Consider the following 22,754-nt stretch of genomic DNA (forward strand, 5'->3'; position numbering starts at 1 on the left):
GAAACGAACGCTTCAACATAGAAGAACGAAATTTGGGGAACCAAGTCGCCTTAGTGTACTGATCATTACCTGAAAGTATCATCCAGTTTGGGTGAAAAAATATTTGCTGAGATTTCTGGAGATTCGTAATTTTGGGAAGCCTGGCAACCCCTTTCCATGAAAGTGTTTCTCGCCAGTCACTGCATTGGGCTACATCAAGAGGAAACAAAACATAGAGATAGAACGTGAAACTACTTTATTGTGTCATGTTTCAAGAATCCAGCACAAACCGTGTTGGATTTAGAGTTCCAAATACATCTATCAATATAGGAGACAACAGAGTGAAACCTAAAAATTCAAACTGTTACTGGAAACGAACGCTTCAACATAGAAGAACGAAATTTGGGGAACCAAGTCGCCTTAGTGTACTGATCATTACCTGAAAGTATCATCCAGTTTGGGTGAAAAAATATTTGCTGAGATTTCTGGAGATTCGTAATTTTAGGAAGCTTGGCAACCCCTTTCCATGAAAGTGTTTCCCGCCAGTAACTGCTTAGGGCTACATCAAGAGGAAACAAAACGTAGAGATAGAACGTGAAACTACTTTATTGTGTCAAGTTTCAAGAAGCTAGCACAAACCGTGTTGGATTTAGTGTTCCAAATACATCTATCAATATAGGAGAAAACAGAGTGAAACCTAAAAATTCAAACTGTTACTGGAAACGAACGCTTCAACATAGAAGAACGAAATTTGGGGAACCAAGTCGCCTTAGTGTACTGATCATTACCTGAAAGTATCATCCAGTTTGGGTGAAAAAATATTTGCTGAGATTTCTGGAGATTCGTAATTTTAGGAAGCTTGGCAACCCCTTTCCATGAAAGTGTTTCTCGCCAGTCACTGCTTAAGGCTACATCAAGAGGAAACAAAACATAGAGATAGAACGTGAAACTACTTTATTGTGTCAAGTTTCAAGAAGCTAGCACAAACCGTGTTGGATTTAGAGTTCCAAATACATCTATCAATATAGGAGAAAACAGAGTGAAACCTAAAAATTCAAACTGTTACTGGAAACGAACGCTTCAACATAGAAGAACGAAATTTGGGGAACCAAGTCGCCTTAGTGTACTGATCATTACCTGAAAGTATCATCCAGTTTGGGTGAAAAAATATTTGCTGAGATTTCTGGAGATTCGTAATTTTGGGAAGCCTGGCAACCCCTTTCCATGAAAGTGTTTCTCGCCAGTCACTGCTTAGGGCTACATCAAGAGGAAACAAAACATAGAGATAGAACGTGAAACTACTTTATTGTGTCATGTTTCAAGAAGCCAGCACAAACCGTGTTGGATTTAGAGTTCCAAATACATCTATCAATATAGGAGAAAACAGAGTGAAACCTAAAAATTCAAACTGTTACTGGAAACGAACGCTTCAACATAGAAGAACGAAATTTGGGGAACCAAGTCGCCTTAGTGTACTGATCATTACCTGAAAGTATCATCCAGTTTGGGTGAAAAAATATTTGCTGAGATTTCTGGAGATTCGTAATTTTAGGAAGCTTGGCAACCCCTTTCCATGAAAGTGTTTCCCGCCAGTAACTGCTTAGGGCTACATCAAGAGGAAACAAAACGTAGAGATAGAACGTGAAACTACTTTATTGTGTCAAGTTTCAAGAAGCTAGCACAAACCGTGTTGGATTTAGTGTTCCAAATACATCTATCAATATAGGAGAAAACAGAGTGAAACCTAAAAATTCAAACTGTTACTGGAAACGAACGCTTCAACATAGAAGAACGAAATTTGGGGAACCAAGTCGCCTTAGTGTACTGATCATTACCTGAAAGTATCATCCAGTTTGGGTGAAAAAATATTTGCTGAGATTTCTGGAGATTTGTAATTTTAGGAAGCTTGGCAACCCCTTTCCATGAAAGTGTTTCTCGCCAGTCACTGCTTAAGGCTACATCAAGAGGAAACAAAACATAGAGATAGAACGTGAAACTACTTTATTGTGTCAAGTTTCAAGAACCTAGCACAAACCGTGTTGGATTTAGAGTTCCAAACACATCTATCAATATAGGAGAAAACAGAGTGAAACCTAAAAATTCAAACTGTTACTGGAAACGAACGCTTCAACATAGAAGAACGAAATTTGGGGAACCAAGTCGCCTTAGTGTACTGATCATTACCTGAAAGTATCATCCAGTTTGGGTGAAAAAATATTTGCTGAGATTTCTGGAGATTCGTAATTTTGGGAAGCCTGGCATCCCCTTTCCATGAAAGTGTTTCTCGCCAGTCACTGCATTGGACTACATCAAGAGGAAACAAAACAAAGAGATAGAACGTGAAACTACTTTATTGTGTCATGTTTCAAGAAGCTAGCACAAACCGTGTTGGATTTAGAGTTCCAAATACATCTATCAATATAGGAGAAAACAGAGTGAAACCTAAAAATTCAAACTGTTACTGGAAACGAACGCTTCAACATAGAAGAACGAAATTTGGGGAACCAAGTCGCCTTAGTGTACTGATCATTACCTGAAAGTATCATCCAGTTTGGGTGAAAAAATATTTGCTGAGATTTCTGGAGATTCGTAATTTTGGGAAGCTTGGCAACCCCTTTCCATGAAAGTGTTTCTCGCCAGTCACTGCATTGGGCTACATCAAGAGGAAACAAAACATAGAGATAGAATGTGAAACTACTTTATTGTGTCATGTTTCAAGTAGCCAGCACAAACCGTGTTGGATTTAGAGTTCCAAATACATCTATCAATATAGGAGAAAACAGAGTGAAACCTAAAAATTCAAAGTGTTACTGGAAACGAACGCTTCAACATAGAAGAACGAAATTTGGGGAACCAAGTCGCCTTAGTGTACTGATCATTACCTGAAAGTATCATCCAGTTTGGGTGAAAAAATATTTGCTGAGATTTCTGGAGATTCGTAATTTTAGGAAGCTTGGCAACCCCTTTCCATGAAAGTGTTTCCCGCCAGTAACTGCTTAGGGCTACATCAAGAGGAAACAAAACGTAGAGATAGAACGTGAAACTACTTTATTGTGTCAAGTTTCAAGAAGCTAGCACAAACCGTGTTGGATTTAGTGTTCCAAATACATCTATCAATATAGGAGAAAACAGAGTGAAACCTAAAAATTCAAACTGTTACTGGAAACGAACGCTTCAACATAGAAGAACGAAATTTGGGGAACCAAGTTGCCTTAGTGTACTGATCATTACCTGAAAGTATCATCCAGTTTGGGTGAAAAAATATTTGCTGAGATTTCTGGAGATTCGTAATTTTAGGAAGCTTGGCAACCCCTTTCCATGAAAGTGTTTCTCGCCAGTCACTGCTTAAGGCTACATCAAGAGGAAACAAAACATAGAGATAGAACGTGAAACTACTTTATTGTGTCAAGTTTCAAGAACCTAGCACAAACCGTGTTGGATTTAGAGTTCCAAACACATCTATCTATATAGGAGAAAACAGAGTGAAACCTAAAAATTCAAACTGTTACTGGAAACGAACGCTTCAACATAGAAGAACGAAATTTGGGGAACCAAGTCGCCTTAGTGTACTGATCATTACCTGAAAGTATCATCCAGTTTGGGTGAAAAAATATTTGCTGAGATTTCTGGAGATTCGTAATTTTGGGAAGCCTGGCAACCCCTTTCCATGAAAGTGTTTCTCGCCAGTCACTGCATTGGGCTACATCAAGAGGAAACAAAACATAGAGATAGAACGTGAAACTACTTTATTGTGTCATGTTTCAAGAAGCTAGCACAAACCGTGTTGGATTTAGAGTTCCAAATACATCTATCAATATAGGAGAAAACAGAGTGAAACCTAAAAATTCAAACTGTTACTGGAAACGAACGCATCAACATAGAAGAACGAAATTTGGGGAACCAAGTCGCCTTAGTGTACTGATCATTACCTGAAAGTATCATCCAGTTTGGGTGAAAAAATATTTGCTGAGATTTCTGGAGATTCGTAATTTTGGGAAGCCTGGCAACCCCTTTCCATGAAAGTGTTTCTCGCCAGTCACTGCATTGGGCTACATCAAGAGGAAACAAAACATAGAGATAGAACGTGAAACTACTTTATTGTGTCATGTTTCAAGAAGCCAGCACAAACCGTGTTGGATTTAGAGTTCCAAATACATCTATCAATATAGGAGAAAACAGAGTGAAACCTAAAAATTCAAACTGTTACTGGAAACGAACGCTTCTACATAGAAGAACGAAATTTGGGGAACCAAGTCGCCTTAGTGTACTGATCATTACCTGAAAGTATCATCCAGTTTGGGTGAAAAAATATTTGCTGAGATTTCTGGAGATTCGTAATTTTAGGAAGCTTGGCAACCCCTTTCCATGAAAGTGTTTCCCGCCAGTAACTGCTTAGGGCTACATCAAGAGGAAACAAAACGTAGAGATAGAACGTGAAACTACTTTATTGTGTCAAGTTTCAAGAAGCTAGCACAAACCGTGTTGGATTTAGTGTTCCAAATACATCTATCAATATAGGAGAAAACAGAGTGAAACCTAAAAATTCAAACTGTTACTGGAAACGAACGCTTCAACATAGAAGAACGAAATTTGGGGAACCAAGTCGCCTTAGTGTACTGATCATTACCTGAAAGTATCATCCAGTTTGGGTGAAAAAATATTTGCTGAGATTTCTGGAGATTCGTAATTTTAGGAAGCTTGGCAACCCCTTTCCATGAAAGTGTTTCTCGCCAGTCACTGCTTAAGGCTACATCAAGAGGAAACAAAACATAGAGATAGAACGTGAAACTACTTTATTGTGTCAAGTTTCAAGAACCTAGCACAAACCGTGTTCGATTTAGAGTTCCAAACACATCTATCAATATAGGAGAAAACAGAGTGAAACCTAAAAATTCAAACTGTTACTGGAAACGAACGCTTCAACATAGAAGAACGAAATTTGGGGAACCAAGTCGCCTTAGTGTACTGATCATTACCTGAAAGTATCATCCAGTTTGGGTGAAAAAATATTTGCTGAGATTTCTGGAGATTCGTAATTTTGGGAAGCCTGGCATCCCCTTTCCATGAAAGTGTTTCTCGCCAGTCACTGCATTGGGCTACATCAAGAGGAAACAAAACATAGAGATAGAACGTGAAACTACTTTATTGTGTCATGTTTCAAGAAGCTAGCACAAACCGTGTTGGATTTAGAGTTCCAAATACATCTATCAATATAGGAGAAAACAGAGTGAAACCTAAAAATTCAAACTGTTACTGGAAACGAACGCTTCAACATAGAAGAACGAAATTTGGGGAACCAAGTCGCCTTAGTGTACTGATCATTACCTGAAAGTATCATCCAGTTTGGGTGAAAAAATATTTGCTGAGATTTCTGGAGATTCGTAATTTTGGGAAGCTTGGCAACCCCTTTCCATGAAAGTGTTTCTCGCCAGTCACTGCATTGGGCTACATCAAGAGGAAACAAAACATAGAGATAGAATGTGAAACTACTTTATTGTGTCATGTTTCAAGTAGCCAGCACAAACCGTGTTGGATTTAGAGTTCCAAATACATCTATCAATATAGGAGAAAACAGAGTGAAACCTAAAAATTCAAAGTGTTACTGGAAACGAACGCTTCAACATAGAAGAACGAAATTTGGGGAACCAAGTCGCCTTAGTGTACTGATCATTACCTGAAAGTATCATCCAGTTTGGGTGAAAAAATATTTGCTGAGATTTCTGGAGATTCGTAATTTTAGGAAGCTTGGCAACCCCTTTCCATGAAAGTGTTTCCCGCCAGTAACTGCTTAGGGCTACATCAAGAGGAAACAAAACGTAGAGATAGAACGTGAAACTACTTTATTGTGTCAAGTTTCAAGAAGCTAGCACAAACCGTGTTGGATTTAGTGTTCCAAATACATCTATCAATATAGGAGAAAACAGAGTGAAACCTAAAAATTCAAACTGTTACTGGAAACGAACGCTTCAACATAGAAGAACGAAATTTGGGGAACCAAGTCGCCTTAGTGTACTGATCATTACCTGAAAGTATCATCCAGTTTGGGTGAAAAAATATTTGCTGAGATTTCTGGAGATTCGTAATTTTAGGAAGCTTGGCAACCCCTTTCCATGAAAGTGTTTCCCGCCAGTAACTGCTTAGGGCTACATCAAGAGGAAACAAAACGTAGAGATAGAACGTGAAACTACTTTATTGTGTCAAGTTTCAAGAAGCTAGCACAAACCGTGTTGGATTTAGTGTTCCAAATACATCTATCAATATAGGAGAAAACAGAGTGAAACCTAAAAATTCAAACTGTTACTGGAAACGAACGCTTCAACATAGAAGAACGAAATTTGGGGAACCAAGTCGCCTTAGTGTACTGATCATTACCTGAAAGTATCATCCAGTTTGGGTGAAAAAATATTTGCTGAGATTTCTGGAGATTCGTAATTTTAGGAAGCTTGGCAACCCCTTTCCATGAAAGTGTTTCTCGCCAGTCACTGCTTAAGGCTACATCAAGAGGAAACAAAACATAGAGATAGAACGTGAAACTACTTTATTGTGTCAAGTTTCAAGAACCTAGCACAAACCGTGTTGGATTTAGAGTTCCAAACACATCTATCAATATAGGAGAAAACAGAGTGAAACCTAAAAATTCAAACTGTTACTGGAAACGAACGCTTCAACATAGAAGAACGAAATTTGGGGAACCAAGTCGCCTTAGTGTACTGATCATTACCTGAAAGTATCATCCAGTTTGGGTGAAAAAATATTTGCTGAGATTTCTGGAGATTCGTAATTTTAGGAAGCTTGGCAACCCCTTTCCATGAAAGTGTTTCTCGCCAGTCACTGCTTAAGGCTACATCAAGAGGAAACAAAACATAGAGATAGAACGTGAAACTACTTTATTGTGTCAAGTTTCAAGAACCTAGCACAAACCGTGTTGGATTTAGAGTTCCAAACACATCTATCTATATAGGAGAAAACAGAGTGAAACCTAAAAATTCAAACTGTTACTGGAAACGAACGCTTCAACATAGAAGAACGAAATTTGGGGAACCAAGTCGCCTTAGTGTACTGATCATTACCTGAAAGTATCATCCAGTTTGGGTGAAAAAATATTTGCTGAGATTTCTGGAGATTCGTAATTTTGGGAAGCCTGGCATCCCCTTTCCATGAAAGTGTTTCTCGCCAGTCACTGCATTGGGCTACATCAAGAGGAAACAAAACATAGAGATAGAACGTGAAACTACTTTATTGTGTCATGTTTCAAGAAGCTAGCACAAACCGTGTTGGATTTAGAGTTCCAAATACATCTATCAATATAGGAGAAAACAGAGTGGAACCTAAAAATTCAAACTGTTACTGGAAACGAACGCTTCAACATAGAAGAACGAAATTTGGGGAACCAAGTCGCCTTAGTGTACTGATCATTACCTGAAAGTATCATCCAGTTTGGGTGAAAAAATATTTGCTGAGATTTCTGGAGATTCGTAATTTTAGGAAGCTTGGCAACCCCTTTCCATGAAAGTGTTTCCCGCCAGTAACTGCTTAGGGCTACATCAAGAGGAAACAAAACGTAGAGATAGAACGTGAAACTACTTTATTGTGTCAAGTTTCAAGAAGCTAGCACAAACCGTGTTGGATTTAGTGTTCCAAATACATCTATCAATATAGGAGAAAACAGAGTGAAACCTAAAAATTCAAACTGTTACTGGAAACGAACGCTTCAACATAGAAGAACGAAATTTGGGGAACCAAGTCGCCTTAGTGTACTGATCATTACCTGAAAGTATCATCCAGTTTGGGTGAAAAAATATTTGCTGAGATTTCTGGAGATTCGTAATTTTAGGAAGCTTGGCAACCCCTTTCCATGAAAGTGTTTCTCGCCAGTCACTGCTTAAGGCTACATCAAGAGGAAACAAAACATAGAGATAGAACGTGAAACTACTTTATTGTGTCAAGTTTCAAGAACCTAGCACAAACCGTGTTGGATTTAGAGTTCCAAACACATCTATCAATATAGGAGAAAACAGAGTGAAACCTAAAAATTCAAACTGTTACTGGAAACGAACGCTTCAACATAGAAGAACGAAATTTGGGGAACCAAGTCGCCTTAGTGTACTGATCATTACCTGAAAGTATCATCCAGTTTGGGTGAAAAAATATTTGCTGAGATTTCTGGAGATTCGTAATTTTAGGAAGCTTGGCAACCCCTTTCCATGAAAGTGTTTCTCGCCAGTCACTGCTTAAGGCTACATCAAGAGGAAACAAAACATAGAGATAGAACGTGAAACTACTTTATTGTGTCAAGTTTCAAGAACCTAGCACAAACCGTGTTGGATTTAGAGTCCCAAACACATCTATCTATATAGGAGAAAACAGAGTGAAACCTAAAAATTCAAACTGTTACTGGAAACGAACGCTTCAACATAGAAGAACGAAATTTGGGGAACCAAGTCGCCTTAGTGTACTGATCATTACCTGAAAGTATCATCCAGTTTGGGTGAAAAAATATTTGCTGAGATTTCTGGAGATTCGTAATTTTGGGAAGCCTGGCATCCCCTTTCCATGAAAGTGTTTCTCGCCAGTCACTGCATTGGGCTACATCAAGAGGAAACAAAACATAGAGATAGAACGTGAAACTACTTTATTCTGTCATGTTTCAAGAAGCTAGCACAAACCGTGTTGGATTTAGAGTTCCAAATACATCTATCAATATAGGAGAAAACAGAGTGGAACCTAAAAATTCAAACTGTTACTGGAAACGAACGCTTCAACATAGAAGAACGAAATTTGGGGAACCAAGTCGCCTTAGTGTACTGATCATTACCTGAAAGTATCATCCAGTTTGGGTGAAAAAATATTTGCTGAGATTTCTGGAGATTCGTAATTTTGGGAAGCTTGGCAACCCCTTTCCATGAAAGTGTTTCTCGCCAGTCACTGCATTGGGCTACATCAAGAGGAAACAAAACATAGAGATAGAATGTGAAACTACTTTATTGTGTCATGTTTCAAGTAGCCAGCACAAACCGTGTTGGATTTAGAGTTCCAAATACATCTATCAATATAGGAGAAAACAGAGTGAAACCTAAAAATTCAAAGTGTTACTGGAAACGAACGCTTCAACATAGAAGAACGAAATTTGGGGAACCAAGTCGCCTTAGTGTACTGATCATTACCTGAAAGTATCATCCAGTTTGGGTGAAAAAATATTTGCTGAGATTTCTGGAGATTCGTAATTTTAGGAAGCTTGGCAACCCCTTTCCATGAAAGTGTTTCCCGCCAGTAACTGCTTAGGGCTACATCAAGAGGAAACAAAACGTAGAGATAGAACGTGAAACTACTTTATTGTGTCAAGTTTCAAGAAGCTAGCACAAACCCTGTTGGATTTAGAGTTCCAAATACATCTATCAATATAGGAGAAAACAGAGTGAAACCTAAAAATTCAAACTGTTACTGGAAACGAACGCTTCAACATAGAAGAACGAAATTTGGGGAACCAAGTCGCCTTAGTGTACTGATCATTACCTGAAAGTATCATCCAGTTTGGGTGAAAAAATATTTGCTGAGATTTCTGGAGATTCGTAATTTTGGGAAGCCTGGCAACCCCTTTTTATGAAAGTGTTTCCCGCCAGTCACTGCTTAGGGCTACATCAAGAGGAAACAAAACATAGAGATAGAACGTGAAACTACTTTATTGTGTCAAGTTTCAAGAAGCTAGCACAAACCGTGTTGGATTTAGAGTTCCAAATACATCTATCAATATAGGAGAAAACAGAGTGAAACCTAAAAATTCAAAGTGTTACTGGAAACGAACGCTTCAACATAGAAGAACGAAATTTGGGGAACCAAGTCGCCTTAGTGTACTGATCATTACCTGAAAGTATCATCCAGTTTGGGTGAAAAAATATTTGCTGAGATTTCTGGAGATTCGTAATTTTGGGAAGCCTGGCAACCCCTTTCCATGAAAGTGTTTCTCGCCAGTCACTGCATTGGGCTACATCAAGAGGAAACAAAACATTAGAGATAGAACGTGAAACTACTTTATTGTGTCATGTTTCAAGAAGCCAGCACAAACCGTGTTGGATTTAGAGTTCCAAATACATCTATCAATATAGGAGAAAACAGAGTGAAACCTAAAAATTCAAACTGTTACTGCAAACGAACGCTTCAACATAGAAGAACGAAATTTGGGGAACCAAGTCGCCTTAGTGTACTGATCATTACCTGAAAGTATCATCCAGTTTGGGTGAAAAAATATTTGCTGAGATTTCTGGAGATTCGTAATTTTAGGAAGCTTGGCAACCCCTTTCCATGAAAGTGTTTCCCGCCAGTAACTGCTTAGGGCTACATCAAGAGGAAACAAAACGTAGAGATAGAACGTGAAACTACTTTATTGTGTCAAGTTTCAAGAAGCTAGCACAAACCGTGTTGGATTTAGAGTTCCAAATACATCTATCAATATAGGAGAAAACAGAGTGAAACCTAAAAATTCAAACTGTTACTGGAAACGAACGCTTCAACATAGAAGAACGAAATTTGGGGAACCAAGTCGCCTTAGTGTACTGATCATTACCTGAAAGTATCATCCAGTTTGGGTGAAAAAATATTTGCTGAGATTTCTGGAGATTCGTAATTTTGGGAAGCCTGGCAACCCCTTTCCATGAAAGTGTTTCTCGCCAGTCACTGCATTGGGCTACATCAAGAGGAAACAAAACATAGAGATAGAACGTGAAACTACTTTATTGTGTCAAGTTTCAAGAAGCTAGCACAAACCGTGTTGGATTTAGAGTTCCAAATACATCTATCAATATAGGAGAAAACAGAGTGAAACCTAAAAATTCAAAGTGTTACTGGAAACGAACGCTTCAACATAGAAGAACGAAATTTGGGGAACCAAGTCGCCTTAGTGTACTGATCATTACCTGAAAGTATCATTCAGTTTGGGTGAAAAAATATTTGCTGAGATTTCTGGAGATTCGTAATTTTAGGAAGCTTGGCAACCCCTTTCCATGAAAGTGTTTCTCGCCAGTTACTGCTTAGGGCTACATCAAGAGGAAACAAAACGTAGAGATAGAACGTGAAACTACTTTATTGTGTCAAGTTTCAAGAAGCTAGCACAAACACTGTTGGATTTAGAGTTCCAAATACATCTATCAATATAGGAGAAAACAGAGTGAAACCTAAAAATTCAAAGTGTTACTGGAAACGAACGCTTCAACATAGAAGAACGAAATTTGGGGAACCAAGTCGCCTTAGTGTACTGATCATTACCTGAAAGTATCATCCAGTTTGGGTGAAAAAATATTTGCTGAGATTTCTGGAGATTCGTAATTTTAGGAAGCTTGGCAACCCCTTTACATGAAAGTGTTTCTCGCCAGTCACTGCTTAAGGCTACATCAAGAGGAAACAAAACATAGAGATAGAACATGAAACTACTTTATTGTGTCAAGTTTCAAGAACCTAGCACAAACCGTGTTGGATTTAGAGTTCCAAACACATCTATCAATATAGGAGAAAACAGAGTGAAACCTAAAAATTCAAACTGTTACTGGAAATGAACGCTTCAACATAGAAGAACGAAATTTGGGGAACCAAGTCGACTTAGTGTACTGATCATTACCTGAAAGTATCATCCAGTTTGGGTGAAAAAATATTTGCTGAGATTTCTGGAGATTCGTAATTTTGGGAAGCCTGGCAACCCCTTTCCATGAAAGTGTTTCTCGCCAGTCACTGCATTGGGCTACATCAAGAGGAAACAAAACGTAGAGATAGAACGTGAAACTACTTTATTGTGTCATGTTTCAAGAAGCTAGCACAAACCGTGTTGGATTTAGAGTTCCAAATACATCTATCAATATAGGAGAAAACAGAGTGAAACCTAAAAATTCAAAGTGTTACTGGAAACGAACGCTTCAACATAGAAGAACGAAATTTGGGGAACCAAGTCGCCTTAGTGTACTGATCATTACCTGAAAGTATCATCCAGTTTGGGTGAAAAAATATTTGCTGAGATTTCTGGAGATTCGTAATTTTGGGAAGCCTGGCAACCCCTTTCCATGAAAGTGTTTCTCGCCAGTCACTGCATTGGGCTACATCAAGAGGAAACAAAACATAGAGATAGAACGTGAAACTACTTTATTGTGTCATGTTTCAAGAAGCCAGCACAAACCGTGTTGGATTTAGAGTTCCAAATACATCTATCAATATAGGAGAAAACAGAGTGAAACCTAAAAATTCAAACTGTTACTGCAAACGAACGCTTCAACATAGAAGAACGAAATTTGGGGAACCAAGTCGCCTTAGTGTACTGATCATTACCTGAAAGTATCATCCAGTTTGGGTGAAAAAATATTTGCTGAGATTTCTGGAGATTCGTAATTTTAGGAATCTTGGCAACCCCTTTCCATGAAAGTGTTTCCCGCCAGTAACTGCTTTGGGCTACATCAAGAGGAAACAAAACGTAGAGATAGAACGTGAAACTACTTTATTGTGTCAAGTTTCAAGAAGCTAGCACAAACCGTGTTGGATTTAGAGTTCCAAATACATCTATCAATATAGGAGAAAACAGAGTGAAACCTAAAAATTCAAACTGTTACTGGAAACGAACGCTTCAACATAGAAGAACGAAATTTGGGGAACCAAGTCGCCTTAGTGTACTGATCATTACCTGAAAGTATCATCCAGTTTGGGTGAAAAAATATTTGCTGAGATTTCTGGAGATTCGTAATTTTGGGAAGCCTGGCAACCCCTTTCCATGAAAGTGTTTCTCGCCAGTCACTGCATTGGGCTACATCAAGAGGAAACAAAACATAGAGATAGAACGTGAAACTACTTTATTGTGTCAAGTTTCAAGAAGCTAGCACAAACCGTGTTGGATTTAGAGTTCCAAATACATCTATCAATATAGGAGAAAACAGAGTGAAACCTAAAAATTCAAAGTGTTACTGGAAACGAACGCTTCAACATAGAAGAACGAAATTTGGGGAACCAAGTCGCCTTAGTGTACTGATCATTACCTGAAAGTATCATTCAGTTTGGGTGAAAAAATATTTGCTGAGATTTCTGGAGATTCGTAATTTTAGGAAGCTTGGCAACCCCTTTCCATGAAAGTGTTTCTCGCCAGTTACTGCTTAGGGCTACATCAAGAGGAAACAAAACGTAGAGATAGAACGTGAAACTACTTTATTGTGTCAAGTTTCAAGAAGCTAGCACAAACACTGTTGGATTTAGAGTTCCAAATACATCTATCAATATAGGAGAAAACAGAGTGAAACCTAAAAATTCAAACTGTTACTGGAAACGAACGCTTCAACATAGAAGAACGAAATTTGGGGAACCAAGTCGCCTTAGTGTACTGATCATTACCTGAAAGTATCATCCAGTTTGGGTGAAAAAATATTTGCTGAGATTTCTGGAGATTCGTAATTTTGGGAAGCCTGGCAACCCCTTTCCATGAAAGTGTTTCTCGCCAGTCACTGCATTGGGCTACATCAAGAGGAAACAAAACATAGAGATAGAACGTGAAACTACTTTATTGTGTCATGTTTCAAGAAGCCAGCACAAACCGTGTTGGATTTAGTGTTCCAAATACATCTATCAATATAGGAGAAAACAGAGTGAAACCTAAAAATTCAAACTGTTACTGGAAACGAACGCTTCAACATAGAAGAACGAAATTTGGGGAACCAAGTCGCCTTAGTGTACTGATCATTACCTGAAAGTATCATCCAGTTTGGGTGAAAAAATATTTGCTGAGATTTCTGGAGATTCGTAATTTTGGGAAGCCTGGCAACCCCTTTCCATGAAAGTGTTTCTCGCCAGTCACTGCATTGGGCTACATCAAGAGGAAACAAAACATAGAGATAGAACGTGAAACTACTTTATTGTGTCATGTTTCAAGAAGCTAGCACAAACCGTGTTGGATTTAGAGTTCCAAATACATCTATCAATATAGGAGAAAACAGAGTGAAACCTAAAAATTCAAACTGTTACTGGAAACGAACGCTTCAACATAGAAGAACGAAATTTTGGGAACCAAGTCGCCTTAGTGTACTGATTATTACCTGAAAGTATCATCCAGTTTGGGTGAAAAAATATTTGCTGAGATTTCTGGAGATTCGTAATTTTGGGAAGCCTGGCAACCCCTTTCCATGAAAGTGTTTCTCGCCAGTCACTGCATTGGGCTACATCAAGAGGAAACAAAACATAGAGATAGAATGTGAAACTACTTTATTGTGTCATGTTTCAAGAAGCTAGCACAAACCGTGTTGGATTTAGAGTTCCAAATACATCTATCAATATAGGAGAAAACAGAGTGAAACCTAAAAATTCAAACTGTTACTGGAAACGAACGCTTCAACATAGAAGAACGAAATTTGGGGAACCAAGTCGCCTTAGTGTACTGATCATTACCTGAAAGTATCATCCAGTTTGGGTGAAAAAATATTTGCTGAGATTTCTGGAGATTCGTAATTTTAGGAAGCTTGGCAACCCCTTTCCATGAAAGTGTTTCCCGCCAGTAACTGCTTAGTGCTACATCAAGAGGAAACAAAACGTAGAGATAGAACGTGAAACTACTTTATTGTGTCAAGTTTCAAGAAGCTAGCACAAACCGTGTAGGATTTAGTGTTCCAAATACATCTATCAATATAGGAGAAAACAGAGTGAAACCTAAAAATTCAAACTGTTACTGGAAACGAACGCTTCAACATAGAAGAACGAAATTTGGGGAACCAAGTCGCCTTAGTGTACTGATCATTACCTGAAAGTATCATCCAGTTTGGGTGAAAAAATATTTGCTGAGATTTCTGGAGATTCGTAATTTTAGGAAGCTTGGCAACCCCTTTCCATGAAAGTGTTTCCCGCCAGTAACTGCTTAGGGCTACATCAAGAGGAAACAAAACGTAGAGATAGAACGTGAAACTACTTTATTGTGTCAAGTTTCAAGAAGCTAGCACAAACCGTGTTGGATTTAGAGTTCCAAATACATCTATCAATATAGGAGAAAACAGAGTGAAACCTAAAAATTCAAACTGTTACTGGAAACGAACGCTTCAACATAGAAGAACGAAATTTGGGGAACCAAGTCGCCTTAGTGTACTGATCATTACCTGAAAGTATCATCCAGTTTGGGTGAAAAAATATTTGCTGAGATTTCTGGAGATTCGTAATTTTGGGAAGCCTGGCAACCCCTTTCCATGAAAGTGTTTCTCGCCAGTCACTGCATTGGGCTACATCAAGAGGAAACAAAACATAGAGATAGAACATGAAACTACTTTATTGTGTCATGTTTCAAGAAGCTAGCACAAACCGTGTTGGATTTAGAGTTCCAAATACATCTATCAATATAGGAGAAAACAGAGTGAAACCTAAAAATTCAAAGTGTTACTGGAAACGAACGCTTCAACATAGAAGAACGAAATTTGGGGAACCAAGTCGCCTTAGTGTACTGATCATTACCTGAAAGTATCATCCAGTTTGGGTGAAAAAATATTTGCTGAGATTTCTGGAGATTCGTAATTTTGGGAAGCCTGGCAACCCCTTTCCATGAAAGTGTTTCTCGCCAGTCACTGCATTGGGCTACATCAAGAGGAAACAAAACATAGAGATAGAACGTGAAACTACTTTATTGTGTCATGTTTCAAGAAGCCAGCACAAACCGTGTTGGATTTAGAGTTCCAAATACATCTATCAATATAGGAGAAAACAGAGTGAAACCTAAAAATTCAAACTGTTACTGCAAACGAACGCTTCAACATAGAAGAACGAAATTTGGGGAACCAAGTCGCCTTAGTGTACTGATCATTACCTGAAAGTATCATCCAGTTTGGGTGAAAAAATATTTGCTGAGATTTCTGGAGATTCGTAATTTTAGGAAGCTTGGCAACCCCTTTCCATGAAAGTGTTTCCCGCCAGTAACTGCTTTGGGCTACATCAAGAGGAAACAAAACGTAGAGATAGAACGTGAAACTACTTTATTGTGTCAAGTTTCAAGAAGCTAGCACAAACCGTGTTGGATTTAGAGTTCCAAATACATCTATCAATATAGGAGAAAACAGAGTGAAACCTAAAAATTCAAACTGTTACTGGAAACGAACGCTTCAACATACAAGAACGAAATTTGGGGAACCAAGTCGCCTTAGTGTACTGATCATTACCTGAAAGTATCATCCAGTTTGGGTGAAAAAATATTTGCTGAGATTTCTGGAGATTCGTAATTTTGGGAAGCCTGGCAACCCCTTTCCATGAAAGTGTTTCTCGCCAGTCACTGCATTGGGCTACATCAAGAGGAAACAAAACATAGAGATAGAACGTGAAACTACTTTATTGTGTCAAGTTTCAAGAAGCTAGCACAAACCGTGTTGGATTTAGAGTTCCAAATACATCTATCAATATAGGAGAAAACAGAGTGAAACCTAAAAATTCAAAGTGTTACTGGAAACGAACGCTTCAACATAGAAGAACGAAATTTGGGGAACCAAGTCGCCTTAGTGTACTGATCATTACCTGAAAGTATCATCCAGTTTGGGTGAAAAAATATTTGCTGAGATTTCTGGAGATTCGTAATTTTAGGAAGCTTGGCAACCCCTTTCCATGAAAGTGTTTCCCGCCAGTAACTGCTTAGGGCTACATCAAGAGGAAACAAAACGTAGAGATAGAACGTGAAACTACTTTATTGTGTCAAGTTTCAAGAAGCTAGCACAAACCGTGTTGGATTTAGTGTTCCAAATACATCTATCAATATAGGAGAAAGCAGAGTGAAACCTAAAAATTCAAACTGTTACTGGAAACGAACGCTTCAACATAGAAGAACGAAATTTGGGGAACCAAGTCACCTTAGTGTACTGATCATTACCTGAAAGTATCATCCAGTTTGGGTGAAAAAATATTTGCTGAGATTTCTGGAGATTCGTAATTTTAGGAAGCTTGGCAACCCCTTTCCATGAAAGTGTTTCTCGCCAGTCACTGCTTAAGGCTACATCAAGAGGAAACAAAACATAGAGATAGAACGTGAAACTACTTTATTGTGTCATGTTTCAAGAAGCTAGCACAAACCGTGTTGGATTTAGAGTTCCAAATACATCTATCAATATAGGAGAAAACAGAGTGGAACCTAAAAATTCAAACTGTTACTGGAAACGAACGCTTCAACATAGAAGAACGAAATTTGGGGAACCAAGTCGCCTTAGTGTACTGATCATTACCTGAAAGTATCATCCAGTTTGGGTGAAAAAATATTTGCTGAGATTTCTGGAGATTCGTAATTTTGGGAAGCTTGGCAACCCCTTTCCATGAAAGTGTTTCTCGCCAGTCACTGCATTGGGCTACATCAAGAGGAAACAAAACATAGAGATAGAATGTGAAACTACATTATTGTGTCATGTTTCAAGTAGCCAGCACAAACCGTGTTGGATTTAGAGTTCCAAATACATCTATCAATATAGGAGAAAACAGAGTGAAACCTAAAAATTCAAAGTGTTACTGGAAACGAACGCTTCAACATAGAAGAACGAAATTTGGGGAACCAAGTCGCCTTAGTGTACTGATCATTACCTGAAAGTATCATCCAGTTTGGGTGAAAAAATATTTGCTGAGATTTCTGGAGATTCGTAATTTTAGGAAGCTTGGCAACCCCTTTCCATGAAAGTGTTTCCCGCCAGTAACTGCTTAGGGCTACATCAAGAGGAAACAAAACGTAGAGATAGAACGTGAAACTACTTTATTGTGTCAAGTTTCAAGAAGCTAGCACAAACCCTGTTGGATTTAGAGTTCCAAATACATCTATCAATATAGGAGAAAACAGAGTGAAACCTAAAAATTCAAACTGTTACTGGAAACGAACGCTTCAACATAGAAGAACGAAATTTGGGGAACCAAGTCGCCTTAGTGTACTGATCATTACCTGAAAGTATCATCCAGTTTGGGTGAAAAAATATTTGCTGAGATTTCTGGAGATTCGTAATTTTGGGAAGCCTGGCAACCCCTTTTTATGAAAGTGTTTCCCGCCAGTCACTGCTTAGGGCTACATCAAGAGGAAACAAAACATAGAGATAGAACGTGAAACTACTTTATTGTGTCAAGTTTCAAGAAGCTAGCACAAACCGTGTTGGATTTAGAGTTCCAAATACATCTATCAATATAGGAGAAAACAGAGTGAAACCTAAAAATTCAAAGTGTTACTGGAAACGAACGCTTCAACATAGAAGAACGAAATTTGGGGAACCAAGTCGCCTTAGTGTACTGATCATTACCTGAAAGTATCATCCAGTTTGGGTGAAAAAATATTTGCTGAGATTTCTGGAGATTCGTAATTTTGGGAAGCCTGGCAACCCCTTTCCATGAAAGTGTTTCTCGCCAGTCACTGCATTGGGCTACATCAAGAGGAAACAAAACATTAGAGATAGAACGTGAAACTACTTTATTGTGTCATGTTTCAAGAAGCCAGCACAAACCGTGTTGGATTTAGAGTTCCAAATACATCTATCAATATAGGAGAAAACAGAGTGAAACCTAAAAATTCAAACTGTTACTGCAAACGAACGCTTCAACATAGAAGAACGAAATTTGGGGAACCAAGTCGCCTTAGTGTACTGATCATTACCTGAAAGTATCATCCAGTTTGGGTGAAAAAATATTTGCTGAGATTTCTGGAGATTCGTAATTTTAGGAAGCTTGGCAACCCCTTTCCATGAAAGTGTTTCCCGCCAGTAACTGCTTAGGGCTACATCAAGAGGAAACAAAACGTAGAGATAGAACGTGAAACTACTTTATTGTGTCAAGTTTCAAGAAGCTAGCACAAACCGTGTTGGATTTAGAGTTCCAAATACATCTATCAATATAGGAGAAAACAGAGTGAAACCTAAAAATTCAAAGTGTTACTGGAAACGAACGCTTCAACATAGAAGAACGAAATTTGGGGAACCAAGTCGCCTTAGTGTACTGATCATTACCTGAAAGTATCATCCAGTTTGGGTGAAAAAATATTTGCTGAGATTTCTGGAGATTCGTAATTTTGGGAAGCCTGGCAACCCCTTTCCATGAAAGTGTTTCTCGCCAGTCACTGCATTGGGCTACATCAAGAGGAAACAAAACATAGAGATAGAACGTGAAACTACTTTATTGTGTCAAGTTTCAAGAAGCTAGCACAAACCGTGTTGGATTTAGAGTTCCAAATACATCTATCAATATAGGAGAAAACAGAGTGAAACCTAAAAATTCAAAGTGTTACTGGAAACGAACGCTTCAACATAGAAGAACGAAATTTGGGGAACCAAGTCGCCTTAGTGTACTGATCATTACCTGAAAGTATCATTCAGTTTGGGTGAAAAAATATTTGCTGAGATTTCTGGAGATTCGTAATTTTAGGAAGCTTGGCAACCCCTTTCCATGAAAGTGTTTCTCGCCAGTTACTGCTTAGGGCTACATCAAGAGGAAAAAAAACGTAGAGATAGAACGTGAAACTACTTTATTGTGTCAAGTTTCAAGAAGCTAGCACAAACACTGTTGGATTTAGAGTTCCAAATACATCTATCAATATAGGAGAAAACAGAGTGAAACCTAAAAATTCAAAGTGTTACTGGAAACGAACGCTTCAACATAGAAGAACGAAATTTGGGGAACCAAGTCGCCTTAGTGTACTGATCATTACCTGAAAGTATCATCCAGTTTGGGTGAAAAAATATTTGCTGAGATTTCTGGAGATTCGTAATTTTAGGAAGCTTGGCAACCCCTTTACATGAAAGTGTTTCTCGCCAGTCACTGCTTAAGGCTACATCAAGAGGAAACAAAACATAGAGATAGAACGTGAAACTACTTTATTGTGTCAAGTTTCAAGAACCTAGCACAAACCGTGTTGGATTTAGAGTTCCAAACACATCTATCAATATAGGAGAAAACAGAGTGAAACCTAAAAATTCAAACTGTTACTGGAAATGAACGCTTCAACATAGAAGAACGAAATTTGGGGAACCAAGTCGACTTAGTGTACTGATCATTACCTGAAAGTATCATCCAGTTTGGGTGAAAAAATATTTGCTGAGATTTCTGGAGATTCGTAATTTTGGGAAGCCTGGCAACCCCTTTCCATGAAAGTGTTTCTCGCCAGTCACTGCATTGGGCTACATCAAGAGGAAACAAAACGTAGAGATAGAACGTGAAACTACTTTATTGTGTCATGTTTCAAGAAGCTAGCACAAACCGTGTTGGATTTAGAGTTCCAAATACATCTATCAATATAGGAGAAAACAGAGTGAAACCTAAAAATTCAAAGTGTTACTGGAAACGAACGCTTCAACATAGAAGAACGAAATTTGGGGAACCAAGTCGCCTTAGTGTACTGATCATTACCTGAAAGTATCATCCAGTTTGGGTGAAAAAATATTTGCTGAGATTTCTGGAGATTCGTAATTTTGGGAAGCCTGGCAACCCCTTTCCATGAAAGTGTTTCTCGCCAGTCACTGCATTGGGCTACATCAAGAGGAAACAAAACATAGAGATAGAACGTGAAACTACTTTATTGTGTCATGTTTCAAGAAGCCAGCACAAACCGTGTTGGATTTAGAGTTCCAAATACATCTATCAATATAGGAGAAAACAGAGTGAAACCTAAAAATTCAAACTGTTACTGCAAACGAACGCTTCAACATAGAAGAACGAAATTTGGGGAACCAAGTCGCCTTAGTGTACTGATCATTACCTGAAAGTATCATCCAGTTTGGGTGAAAAAATATTTGCTGAGATTTCTGGAGATTCGTAATTTTAGGAAGCTTGGCAACCCCTTTCCATGAAAGTGTTTCCCGCCAGTAACTGCTTTGGGCTACATCAAGAGGAAACAAAACGTAGAGATAGAACGTGAAACTACTTTATTGTGTCAAGTTTCAAGAAGCTAGCACAAACCGTGTTGGATTTAGAGTTCCAAATACATCTATCAATATAGGAGAAAACAGAGTGAAACCTAAAAATTCAAACTGTTACTGGAAACGAACGCTTCAACATAGAAGAACGAAATTTGGGGAACCAAGTCGCCTTAGTGTACTGATCATTACCTGAAAGTATCATCCAGTTTGGGTGAAAAAATATTTGCTGAGATTTCTGGAGATTCGTAATTTTGGGAAGCCTGGCAACCCCTTTCCATGAAAGTGTTTCTCGCCAGTCACTGCATTGGGCTACATCAAGAGGAAACAAAACATAGAGATAGAACGTGAAACTACTTTATTGTGTCAAGTTTCAAGAAGCTAGCACAAACCGTGTTGGATTTAGAGTTCCAAATACATCTATCAATATAGGAGAAAACAGAGTGAAACCTAAAAATTCAAAGTGTTACTGGAAACGAACGCTTCAACATAGAAGAACGAAATTTGGGGAACCAAGTCGCCTTAGTGTACTGATCATTACCTGAAAGTATCATTCAGTTTGGGTGAAAAAATATTTGCTGAGATTTCTGGAGATTCGTAATTTTAGGAAGCTTGGCAACCCCTTTCCATGAAAGTGTTTCTCGCCAGTTACTGCTTAGGGCTACATCAAGAGGAAACAAAACGTAGAGATAGAACGTGAAACTACTTTATTGTGTCAAGTTTCAAGAAGCTAGCACAAACACTGTTGGATTTAGAGTTCCAAATACATCTATCAATATAGGAGAAAACAGAGTGAAACCTAAAAATTCAAACTGTTACTGGAAACGAACGCTTCAACATAGAAGAACGAAATTTGGGGAACCAAGTCGCCTTAGTGTACTGATCATTACCTGAAAGTATCATCCAGTTTGGGTGAAAAAATATTTGCTGAGATTTCTGGAGATTCGTAATTTTGGGAAGCCTGGCAACCCCTTTCCATGAAAGTGTTTCTCGCCAGTCACTGCATTGGGCTACATCAAGAGGAAACAAAACATAGAGATAGAACGTGAAACTACTTTATTGTGTCATGTTTCAAGAAGCCAGCACAAACCGTGTTGGATTTAGTGTTCCAAATACATCTATCAATATAGGAGAAAACAGAGTGAAACCTAAAAATTCAACCTGTTACTGGAAACGAACGCTTCAACATAGAAGAACGAAATTTGGGGAACCAAGTCGCCTTAGTGTACTGATCATTACCTGAAAGTATCATCCAGTTTGGGTGAAAAAATATTTGCTGAGATTTCTGGAGATTCGTAATTTTGGGAAGCCTGGCAACCCCTTTCCATGAAAGTGTTTCTCGCCAGTCACTGCATTGGGCTACATCAAGAGGAAACAAAACATAGAGATAGAACGTGAAACTACTTTATTGTGTCATGTTTCAAGAAGCTAGCACAAACCGTGTTGGATTTAGAGTTCCAAATACATCTATCAATATAGGAGAAAACAGAGTGAAACCTAAAAATTCAAACTGTTACTGGAAACGAACGCTTCAACATAGAAGAACGAAATTTTGGGAACCAAGTCGCCTTAGTGTACTGATTATTACCTGAAAGTATCATCCAGTTTGGGTGAAAAAATATTTGCTGAGATTTCTGGAGATTCGTAATTTTGGGAAGCCTGGCAACCCCTTTCCATGAAAGTGTTTCTCGCCAGTCACTGCATTGGGCTACATCAAGAGGAAACAAAACATAGAGATAGAACGTGAAACTACTTTATTGTGTCATGTTTCAAGAAGCTAGCACAAACCGTGTTGGATTTAGAGTTCCAAATACATCTATCAATATAGGAGAAAACAGAGTGAAACCTAAAAATTCAAACTGTTACTGGAAACGAACGCTTCAACATAGAAGAACGAAATTTGGGGAACCAAGTCGCCTTAGTGTACTGATCATT

Source organism: Spermophilus citellus (genome assembly GCF_964194105.1).
Source record: "Spermophilus citellus genome assembly, chromosome: 11".
NCBI classification, from domain to species: Eukaryota; Metazoa; Chordata; class Mammalia; order Rodentia; family Sciuridae; genus Spermophilus; species Spermophilus citellus.